Below are 12,201 nucleotides of genomic sequence, written 5' to 3' on the forward strand. Positions count from 1 at the left end.
AATGGCTGAAAAATTTCCAAACCTGAGGAAGGAAACAGACATCCAAATCCAGGAAACCTAGAAGTTCCAAAAAAGATGAACCTAAAGAGACCAACACATGTTATAATTAAACTGTCAAAAGTAAAGACAAGAGAATCAAAGCAGCAAGCGATAAACATGTTATACAAGGGAAATCCTATAAGATTGTTAGTATGTTTTTCAACAGAAATTTTGTAGGCTAGAAGGATGTGACACAGTATACTTGAAATCCTGAAAAAAAAACAAAAACAAAAACTTCCAACCAATAATATTCTACCTGGCAAAGTTGTTGAAGGAGAGGGAAAGAGTTTTCCAGACAAGCAAAAAGGAAAGGAGTTCATCAGCACTAAACCATCTTAACAAGAAAAGTTAAAGAGACTTCTTTAATCTAAAATGAAATGGTACTAATTAGTAACAGGAAAACATGAAAGTATAAATCTCATGAGTGAAGTTAAATATACAGTAAAACTCAGAATAATCTAATGTAAAGGTGGTAGATAATCATTTATAAAGCTAGTATGAAGGTTAAAAGACAATGCTAAGAAAAATAACTATTAGCTACAATAATTAAAGGATACCCAAGATTAAAAAAGAATCGATGCTTTTGAATTGTAGTGCTAGAGAAGCCTCTTGAGAGTCCTATGGATTACAAGGAGACCAAACCAGGCAATCCTAAAGGAAATCAACCCTGAATGTCCATTGGAAGGACTGATGCTGAAGATGAAGCTCCAATACTTTGGCCATCTGATATGAAAGGCCAACTCATTGGAAAATACCCTGATGCTGGGAAAGATTAAAGCAAAAGGAGAAGAGGGCAGCAGAGGATGAGATGGTTAGATAGCATCACTGACTCAATGGACATGAATTTGAGCAAACTCCAGAAGACAATGAAAGAAAATGAAGCCTGGAAGGCTGCAGTCCATGGGGTCGCAAAGAGTGAGACATGATTTAGCAACTGAACAACAACAATAAGATTGTCTATATTATCTAAATAAAATGTCTATGCATCCAAAGCAATCTATAGATTTACTGCAATCCCTATGAAAGATGCATGAATGACCTTTTTCACAGAACTAGAACAAATAGTGAAATGTGAAACCACAAAAGATCCCGAATTGCCAAAGCAATCTTGAGAATAAAAAACAAAGCTGGAGGTTTCACACTTCCTGACTTCACATTATACTCAAAGCTACAGTCATCAAAACAGTATGGTACTGGCACAAGAAGAGACACATAGATCAATGGAACAGAATAGAAATCCCAGAAATAAATCTATGTCCTTAAGGTCAATTGATCTATGACAAAGGAGGCAAGAATATGCAATAGAGAAAAGACAACCTCTTCAATAAGAAGTACCAGGAAAATTGGACACTTATACGTAGATTGAAATTAGAACATTTCTCCTACCAAATTTCAATGGCGTTTCTCACAGAAATATACCAATCCTAAAATTTACATAGAACCAAAAAAGACACTGAATATCCAAAAGCAATCTTGAGAAAGTACAAAACTTAAGCCACCATATTCCTTAACTTCAACTACTGGGTTGGCCAAAAAGATCATTTGGGTGCTTCCAAACTGTCTTACAGAAAAACTCAAACTTTTTGGTCAACCCAATATATTATAAGGAGAGAGAATACAGCAAGGAGATAAGAAAGCATTCTCAAGTGAACAATGCAAAGAAAGAGGAAAACAGTAGAATGGGAAAGACCAGAGATCTTGTCAAGAAAATTAGAGATACCAAGGGAACATTTCATGCAAGGATGCTGCTGCTGCTGCTGCTGCTGCTGCTAAGTCGCTTCAGTCGTGTCCGACTCTGTGCGACCCCATAGACGGCAGCCCATCAGGCTCCGCCGTCCCTGGGATTCTCCAGGCAAGAATACTGGAGTGGATTGCCATTTCCTTCTCCAGTGCATGAAAGGGAAAAGTGAAAGTGAAGTTCCTCAGTCGCGTCCGACTCTTAGCAACCCCAGGGACTGTAGCCTACCAGGCTCCTCCATCCATGGGATTTTCCAGGCAAGAGCACTGGAGTGGGGTGCCATTGCCTTCTCCATGCAAGGATGAGCATACTAAAGAACAGAAATGGCATGGACCTAACAGAAGCAGAAGATATTAAGAAGAGGTGGCAAGAATACACTGAAGAACTATACAGAAGAGATCTTAATGACCTAGATAACCATGATGGTGTGATCAGTCACCTAGAGCCAGACATCTTAGAGTACAAGGTCAAGTGGGCCTTAGGAAGCATCACTACGAACAAAGTTAGTGGAGGTGATAGAATTCCAGCTGAGTTATTTCAAATCCTAAAAGATGATGCTGTTAAAGGGCTGCACTCAATATGCCAACAAATTTGGAAAACTCAACAGTGGCCACAGGACTGAAAAAGGTCAGTTTTCATTCTAATCCCAAGGAAGGGCAGTGCCAAAGAATTTTCAAACCACTGCACAATTGCACTCTTCTCACATGCTAGCAAGGTAATGCTCAAAATTCTCCAAGCTAGGCTTCATGAGTATGTGAACTGAGAACTTCCCGATATTCAAGCTGGATTTAGAAAAGACAGAGGAACCAGAGATCAAATTGCCAACATCCATTGGATTATAGAAAAAATAAGGGAATTCCAGAAATCATCTACTTCTGCTTCATTGACTATGTTAAAACCTTTGACTGTGTGGATTACAACAAACTGTGGAAAATTCTTAAAGAGAGAGGAATACCAGACCACCTTACCTGCCTCCCAAGAAACCTATATGCAAGTGAAGAAGCAAGACATGTTAGAACCAGACATGGAACAATGGACTGGTTCAAAATCGTGAAAGGAGTACATCGAAGCTGTATATTGTCACCCTGCTTATTTAACTTCTATACAGAGCACATCATGCAAAATGCTGGGCTGGATGAAGCACAAGCTGGAATCAAGATTGCCAGGAGAAGTATCAATAGCCTCAGATATGTAGATGACACCACTTTAATGGCAGAAAGTGAAGAACTAAAGAACCTCTTGATGAAAGTGAAAGAGGAGAGTGACAAAGCTGGCTTAAAACTCAGCATTCACAAAACTAAAATCATGGCATCTGGTCCCATCATTTCATGGCAAATAGGTGGGGAAACAATGGAAACAGTGACAGATTTTATTTCCTTGGGCTCCAAAATCACTATGGATGGTGACTGCAGGCATGAAATTAAAAGATGCTTGCTCCTTGGGAAAAAAGCTATGACAAACCTAGATGATATATGAAAAAGCAGAGATATTACAATGATCTGTATAGTCAAAGCTATGGTTTTCCCAGTAGTCATGTAGGGATGTGAGGGTTGGACCATAAAGAAGGCTGAGCACCAAAGAATTGATGCTTTCAAACTGAGGTGTGAGAGAAGACTTTTGAGAGTCCCTTGGACAGGTAGGAGATCAAACCAGTCGATCCTAAAGGAAATCAACCTTGACTCTTCACTGGAAGGACTGATGTTGAAGCTGCAATACTCTGGGCACCTGATGCAAAGAGCTGACTCATTGAAAAAGACCCTGATGCTGGGAAAGATTGAAGGCAGGAGGAGAAGGGAGCGTCAGAGGATGAGATTTTTGGATGGCATCTTTGATTCAATGGATATGAGTTTGAACAAACTCCAAGTGATAGTGAAGACAGGGAATCCTGGCATCCTGCAGTCCATGGGGTCACAAAGAGTTGGACATGACTGAGTGACTAAACAACAAATATACTACAAACTATAGTAATCAAAGCAGAATGGCCCTGGCATAGAAACAGACACATACATCAAAGGAACAAAATGGCCCAGAAATAAACCCATGCCTATGTCGTCAATTAGTTTATAACAAAAGACCAAGGATATACAATAGTGAAAGGACAGTTTTTCAATAAATGTTAGGAAAAGTGGACAGCCACAGGAAAAAGAATGAATCTGGATCACCATCTTCCACCATACACAAAAAATGTCTCAAAATAGATTAAAAACTTGAACACCTGAAATCATTAACTCCTAGAAGAAAACATTGGTGGTAAGCTCCTTGACATTGGTCTTGGTGATGATTTTTTGGAACTGACACCAAAAGCAACAAAAGCAAAATAAGCACAAAGGACTACATTAAGAAAAAAATCCAAAGCCTCTTGGACATTTTTCCAAAGGAGACACATACATGACCAACAGTGACATAAAAAGACCTTCAACATCATGCTCATCAGTTAAGTTCAGTCGCTCAGTCATGTCCGACTCTTTGTGACCCCATGAATTGCAGCACGCCAGGCCTCTCTGTCCATCACCAACTCCCAGAGTCTACCCAAACCCATGTCCACCGAGTCAGTGATGCCATCCAACCATCTCATCCTCTGTCGTCCCCTTCTCCTCCTGACCTCAATCCTATCCAGCATTAGGGTCTTTTCCAGTAAGTCAACTCTTCGCATGAGGTGGCCAAAGTATTGGGAAATGCAAATCAAAATCACCATGAGATATCACCTTACACCAGATAAAACATCTGGCAAAAAGAAAAGAAGAGGGAGGATATGGATAAAACGGAACTCTTAGGCATTGTTGGTGGGAATGTAAATTGGTACAGCCACTATGGAAAATATATAGACTTTCCTCAAATAATTAAAGCTATGATATGTTGTTGCTGTGTTAGTCACTCAGTCGTGTCCGACTCTTTGTGACCCCATGGACTGTAGCCCACTAGGCTCCTCTGTCCATGGGATTCTCCAGACAAGAATACTGGAGTGGGTTGCCATGCCCTTCTCCAAGGGATCTTCCTGACCCAGGGATTGAACCCAGGTTTCCGGCACTGCAGGCAGATTCTTTACCATATGAGGCACCAGGGAAGCCCATATAATCCAACAATTCCACTTCAGGAAATTTCATCTGAAGAGAACAAAAACACTAACTCAGAAAGATACGTCCACCCCCATTTTTATTGCAGCCCTGATAGAGTAGCCACAGCATAGATACAACCTAAGTATCCATTGAAAGATGAACAAAGACACATGGAATATATATCCAATGGAATAGTATTCAACCATTTAAAAAATGGAGATCTTGCTCTTTATGACAACATAGACCTTGAGAATATTATGCTAAGTGAAATAATTTATACAGAAAAAGACAAATATTGTATGATTTCACTTATATGTGAAAACCAAAAATGGAAAAGAAAGAAGATGAAAAAAAGAAGCTCACAGGTACAGAGAGCAAATTGGTGGTTGCCAGAGGTGAAGGGGTGAGCTGTGAAATGGGTAAAGGGGGTCAAAAGGCAGAAACTTTCAGCTATAAGTCATGGGGGATGCAATATACAGCATGGCGGCTCTAGTTAATGATACTGTATTGCATATATAAGCATTTCAGAGAATAGATGTTAGAAGTTCTTATCTAACTAGACTTACTGTGGTGATCATTTCATAATACATGGAAATATGAAATCATTGGGTTACATACCTAAAGTCAATATAATGCTATATGTCAATTATACCTCAATAAAAAAAATAATTTGGAGATACCCTTTTTCTACCTTGGGTTTTGATTTCTTAATATCTTTTAAATTCTCTCCTCTCCTGATGAATTCAAGAAGTGAAAGTGACTCAAGCTATAAATTTCTCACCAAAAGCTATTTTCCTGTACTACCCATTTTTCTCCTTAAACACATGAGAATAAGCCTCTTAAAATTTTGTATTTTAAAAGTCAGAAATCTCTCAAGCATCTCTCTTACAACTGACTTCCAATAAACAAAATCGTCAACAATGTCCTTATTTTGCCAGATTTGCTCTTTCCTTCATTAGTATGGTAGAGGTTTTAAGTAGTTCACCAAAATAATTTTCCTATTTTTCCTAGAAATAACACTAAGTTATGTTTTCCAGGTTTCCCTGCGGTTAGTTACGACCAAGTTTCTGATTTCTTGACAACTCAGATTATTACTAAAAATGATTAATGTGTCTGGCACATAAAACCTCTCATGGGCTCTTCCAGGCTCTTCCTATGTCTCCAGTGGGAAGCTAATGATTATAAGACCTTAAAGGTTAAGAGAAACATGTAATGGAAAATGTGAGAGTCCCTGAGTGACCACCTGAATAAAAGCCAACACAACTGAGACATTTTCCCTGGACTATCAAGTGAGCAAGAAACACATTTCTATTCTGTAAAGTCATTGAGATGTTGAAGTCTGTTAGCACAACTAACATAGGTTAATTAATAGAGATTCCTATAGAGAAAGAGAATAAAATGGTTAGATAGCATCACTCACTCAATGGACCTGAATTTGAGTAAACTCCAGGAGATAGTGAAGGATGGAAGAGTCTGGCATGCTGCAGTCCATGCAGTTGCAGAGTCGGACACGACCTAGCAACTGAACAACAACACAGAGAAGGATTCCTTAGTATAGTTCAAAGGACTATCTTGGGGTTAGCTCTTCTTTGAGCCAAGACTATTACCTCTGTCTTTCAAAGGTTAAGATCTCTATTTCTAAAATTTGATAACAAACTTCATATGCATTTCAGTATCAAAATCAACTTATTTTTTTACTTATTTATTGATTTATTACTTATTTTTTGATCTTCAAGTAGGCAAGACACCATTATGAACCATTCTAATATACACAGATTATAGAATGGAAATGCTCACCTAGCAGAGCAAAATGGGAAGGTTATCAAATTCACTTGGGAAAATACATCAAATTCAGGAGAAATGTTATGTTAACTAGTTTTCATGATAACAGAGATTCAAATTGGGCTTTTAGCTTGAACTTACTGATGTTTAATTTGAAGCTACAGTAATTTTTCATTGCATTAAATGTTTTAAATCACAAGATTAGCAAGTCTCTAATCAGTTCTACTAGAGGGTGATATCCAATCCCCAGTTGCAAAGAGTCCAGATCCACCCACAAAGAACCTGAAGACCCTAACAAGAGGGTTCATCTCCAAACACAACAAGCAAGGGCTGACAAGCAGGGAGGTCCCACTGACATTCTCCAACACAAGTCTCTAGTGCTACTCTTTTCAATCTTCTCACAACATGTATATCCTCTATTTTGGGTGAAAAAGTACTTCTATGAGGAGCATGGGAGCCCTCGACATACATATTTTCCCCTGAGATTATCCTAACCCCACTGACCATTTTTGCAAGAATAAAACATTTCTCACCGATTTTCTCCTATTCCTATAATTCTGCAGTCTTTATACAAAGCTTTGCTCTCTCTGGGCGATGTCATAGATTTAAAAAATAATTACTGTCCAGATTCAAAATCTCAGTATGTTTCTATCCCTTTCCCACTATATTTATTTAATTCATCCATTCACCTTCTTCGAAGATTAATTTACATTTTCCCATTCAGAAAGCTTTTACATCTTCTCCTAATGCTCACCCTGAACTAATGACTTTACTTCCAATTTAATGAGAATATATAAAGAATAAGAAAAGGACTTCAGCATCTTGCCAGAACCATGTCTAACAGGGCTGTGTGTACCTGTATCCATGTATTCTGTTCTGATAAACCCATTTAAATGCACCTTTCTATTTCAGAAGGTTGAATCCATGACTAGGAAGATAAGTTTGAAAATATATTCATACTGCAGTACAAATTGGTTTAAAAATGTATATGTAAGAATTCTCCTAAGTCCACTCTTTTTTAGACCCAAGCCCTTTTTCCTACTTGAGGAAATTACTGTAGTAATTGACCCCTGTCTACATCACCACTTTTTCTTTTCTCCCCATCGCTCCCATCAGCATATCAGTATGCTGTCATTTCTCCCACCTCACAACCCTTGACACATGACCCCCTTTATTCCAGTCACTCTCTTGCATGCCTTATTTCTATATAAATCAACTCCTCAAAAGAGTTGCCTACACTCTGTCTCAAATCCATTCAAGCATTGACCCCCACCACTCAACTAGAACTTTTTGTGTCAAGGTTACCAGAGACCTCTAATATACCAAAGTCAACTCTTCAGTTCAGTTCAGTCATTCACTCATGTCTGACTCTCTGCGCCCCCGTGGACTGCAGCACACCAGGCTTCCCTGTCCGTCACCAACTCCTGGAGCTTACTCAAACTGAAGTCCATCGAGTGGGTGATGCCATCCAATCATCCCATCCTCTGTCATCCCCTTCTCCTCCTGCCTTCAATCTTTCCCAGCATCAGGGTCTGGTCAAATGAGTCAGTTCTTCACATCAGGTGGCCAAAGTATTGGAGTTTCACCTTCAGTATCAGTCCTTCCAATGAATATTCAGGACTGATCTCCTTTAGGATGGACTGGTTGGATCTCCTTGCAGTCCAAGGGACTATCAAGAGTCTTCTCCAACACCACAGTTCAAAATCATCAATTTTTCTGTGCTCAACTTTCTTTATAGTCCAACTCTCACATCTATACATGACTACTGGAAAAGCCATAGCTTTGACTAGATGGACTTTTGTCAGCAAAGTAATGTCTCTGCTTTTTACTATGCTCTCTAGGTTGGTCATAGCTTTTCTTCCAAGGAGCAAGCATCTTTTAATTGCATGGCTGCAGTCACCATCTGCAGTGATTTTGGAGCCCCCCAAAAATAAAGCCTATCAACTCCTTAGCCTTCATTTTATTGACCTTTCAACAACATTTGGTCTTGCTTTCTACTCTTTCCCTTAGATTTTATTCACTTGCCTCCTGGAGAGTGACTATTTCTTGGTGTCCCTGTAGTTCACGAACAATTCCTACTCAGTAGCCTTGTTCTTTCTCAATGTCTATTAGCATACTCTAGGGATATTTCAGCCTCTTTTACCTACAGTCATTCCACTCGTGATCACTGAGCCTTGGGGAGAGGAAGCTTTCTGTCCAGAATGCTCTGAACCCTAGAGCCATCTGAGGATCGGAACTAGATAAATACTGCATTGCAAGTAGTTTCTCCTGCTCCATTGATTACCTTTTTCTTTTGTTGATTACTTCCTTTCTTCTTCAGAAACTTTGTAGTTTGATGTCCCATGTGTTTTTTAACTTGATTATGGTAATCATTTCACAATGGATATCAATTTATAACATTGTACACCTTAACTGTATACAATTTCTATTAGTTATACATTAATGAAACTGGAAAAAAATGAAGATACAGCTTTCACTTTTCAAAACTAGCTATGAGTATCAAAATCCCCTGGGAAATATTCTCAAATATTATTTCCAGAGAAAAGATCATTCCAAAGATATCCCAAGATATTCACTCCAAGATATTCATTGAATGAAGAAACATGTATTTCTTATTATATTTTTAGAATTTTAATTAAATGTAAGCACCAAGCACCACTCACTTATTTAGTAAGGTATATTTTTTGTGGAATAGATAAATGAGCCTAATTCTATATCCACTCCCACCAACCATCAATACAGTGACAATGGTGATAGATGTATTGTGACTGTGTAGGAGGGTATAATTATTGTTAGGAAATATATGTGGAAGTATATCAGGTAAAGGTATTCTACAAAAATGTTCCAATTGTTGAATAAGGGAGGGCCATATAGGGACCTATTATATCATTCTTCCAATTTTTCTACAGGTTTGAAAATTTTCAATTTTTTAAAAATGAGAGAAGGATATAAGAATAGTAAGGATAAAGCAATGGCTCACCACTTTACTGCTTTCTTTCTACACCTTCCTGGAAAAATGTGTAAATAAAATCAAGACAATCCTGTTGCAATTTATTTCAGTACAACCTCAGTGCTGTTCGTTTAGGGATTAGTTTATATTTTGGCTTTTTCTCCTCTTTTTATAACAAGAAGTCTTTCCAAGTACTTTCATATTTCACCTGCAAGAAAAATCAAAAGGGGAAACAGAGAAATGGCAATCCATCATGAAAGAAAAAAAAATTTTTTTTGAAAGCTTCTAGTATGCTTACTATTCATGACTCTGTTTGAAATCAATATTTTACTCTCTCCTCTGGCCTGGTTGCCATTCATTTGTTTTGTGGGTGGTTTGGGGCAGGTCGGGTCTTAGAATTCATATCCAAAGAACACAGTAGTGAGTAGAAAATGGGGAAGAGAAAAAGTAAAAGAATGTAGGGGAAGAGTAACAGACTAAGAAGTATAGTCAGAAGGAAAGTGAGGGATTTGGGCAATTTGTGGGGCTATAAGAAGTCGTTTTTGAGACTACAAATCATCCCCTTACTCATAAGACCTCTTTCTTCCCTAAATGGTTTTAGTTTTCCTGAGAGCAAACAGACATTAAAGATTGTGTAGAGAAAGAGAAGCTGGAAAGATCTTCAGAACAAAGCAAGATTAGAGGTTGTTAGGGAAAAAAAGGAGATGATGGTAATAGAAAGAAAGTTGGTGGTGGCGCTTAATTTTTATTTTTTATTTATTTTTGGTGGGACCACACTTGCAGGACCTTAGTTTCCCCACCAAGGATCAAACCCAGGCCACAGCAGTAAAAGCACTGAATTCTAACCACTAGACCACCAGGCAATTCCCAGTGATGATATTTTAAGTAGTGAGTATGTGTGTGCTAAGTCATTTCAGTCATGTCCGACTCTGTGCGACTCCAGGGACTGCAGCCCACCAGGCTGCTCTGTCCACAGGATTCTCCAGGCAAGAATACTGGAGTGGGTTGCCAGACCCTCCTCCAGAGAATCTTCCCAACTCAGGGATTGAACTCATGTCTCTCACATCTCCTACATTGGCAGGGGGGTTCCTTACCACTAGCACCACCTGGGAAACTCATCATGAGTGATAAGAACTAAAACCAGAATAACACCCTATTTCTGGGTTAAACATTAGTAGGTCCGGAGGCATACTCTTCCATTTCTGTGTTGAGCAGTACTGAGACTAAGCAAAATAACCTATCTGAAACACTACTCTGGAAGATAAACCTGTGACACACCAAACAGCTTTTCCACCAAGACTAACTCTTGAGACTCTCCCTCAATTTGACCATTGATCCAAAGCTATTATGTTACAGATAATCTAATTTCAAGAAGTCTCTCTCCTTGTCAGATTCATCCTATGTGACATGTCCTAGGTCCTGAATTCCTACAGATACCCTTTCCTAATTTCCCTATTTTCAGACGTTACCACTACAATTTTGGCAAAATGATAGTTTCCCTTACTGCAGTATATCTTTGCTTAGTCAGGTTTTCCTGGTGGTCTTTTGAGAAACTGGCAGTGAACACATGGAACAGGATATTATAATTGTAGAAGAGACAGTTCAGGGTTCTATAAAGTAAAAGCATCTGAGTAGTTGTGAGCTATTTAAAAAAGTGGGAAAATAATAGGGAAGAAAATTGGGAGTTTCTAAATATATATATAGTTCTAATTGTGAAGAAAGCTCAGGATACTGTGAGGAGAGAACTGTGATAGAAAATGTTTGAATGCTTTCCTTGCTGCAAAAATTTGACAAAATATTGATATTTTTAAGAGTCTCCATTAAAATTCCATCAAAATATACCTCAAAAGCAGATTTTGTCCTAATTCCTTTTATTACCTCATGAGGCCCATCACTTTTGGAAAATACTGAAGAGTTAACCTAGCAAAGCAATCCTTTAGTGGGCCTCTCGGGGCTCTTTCCCTCACCCCTCCTCTTCTGCCAGCTCCCCGGGGCATTGTGCACACAGCAGTTACTCCACTAAATTAATACCCAGAACTTCCAGATCATCATCTTCACATGAGGTACAAGATTTCAAAATATTAAATGATTTGCTGCTGTTTTATATTTAGAGAAGGCATGCCCTAATGGACACTTAATAGTCTACATCTTTATTTGCCAAGAAATGGAATACTGAAATACATAGAATTTAAAAAATATATATTTTTTAAATATACAAAGCATAGGCCAAACACTGATCCCTACCAGTGAAAAACAAAAATTATTTTCAAAATTCCAAGAAGCGTTTTTAAAAATGAGTCACATAACAGATGACCAAGAGAACACTGACAAATTCTCTAACTGGAAATTATTATAATCACATTTTTCTGACAATAATGTAATAAAGCTAGCCATTAACAGAATTGCACATAAACATAAACACATACATGCACACAGGGCAAACTATAAACCTAAAAATACAACCTTAAAAAAGAAAAAAAAGTCCCTAAACTCTTGAGTTAGTGACCTAAATATACAAATACAGACACGTAAGAATATAATTAAAAGAAAATAATATACATAAAATTAATGAATACAGCCAGGTTGTGCTTAGAGAAAAAAATTTTTTAAATTAAAAAAACCTTAAAACTCAGTTT

The sequence above is a fragment of the Giraffa tippelskirchi genome, chromosome 10 (genome assembly GCF_054371585.1).
Source record: "Giraffa tippelskirchi isolate mGirTip1 chromosome 10, T2T-mGirTip1v1.2.pri, whole genome shotgun sequence".
Taxonomy (NCBI): Eukaryota; Metazoa; Chordata; class Mammalia; order Artiodactyla; family Giraffidae; genus Giraffa; species Giraffa tippelskirchi.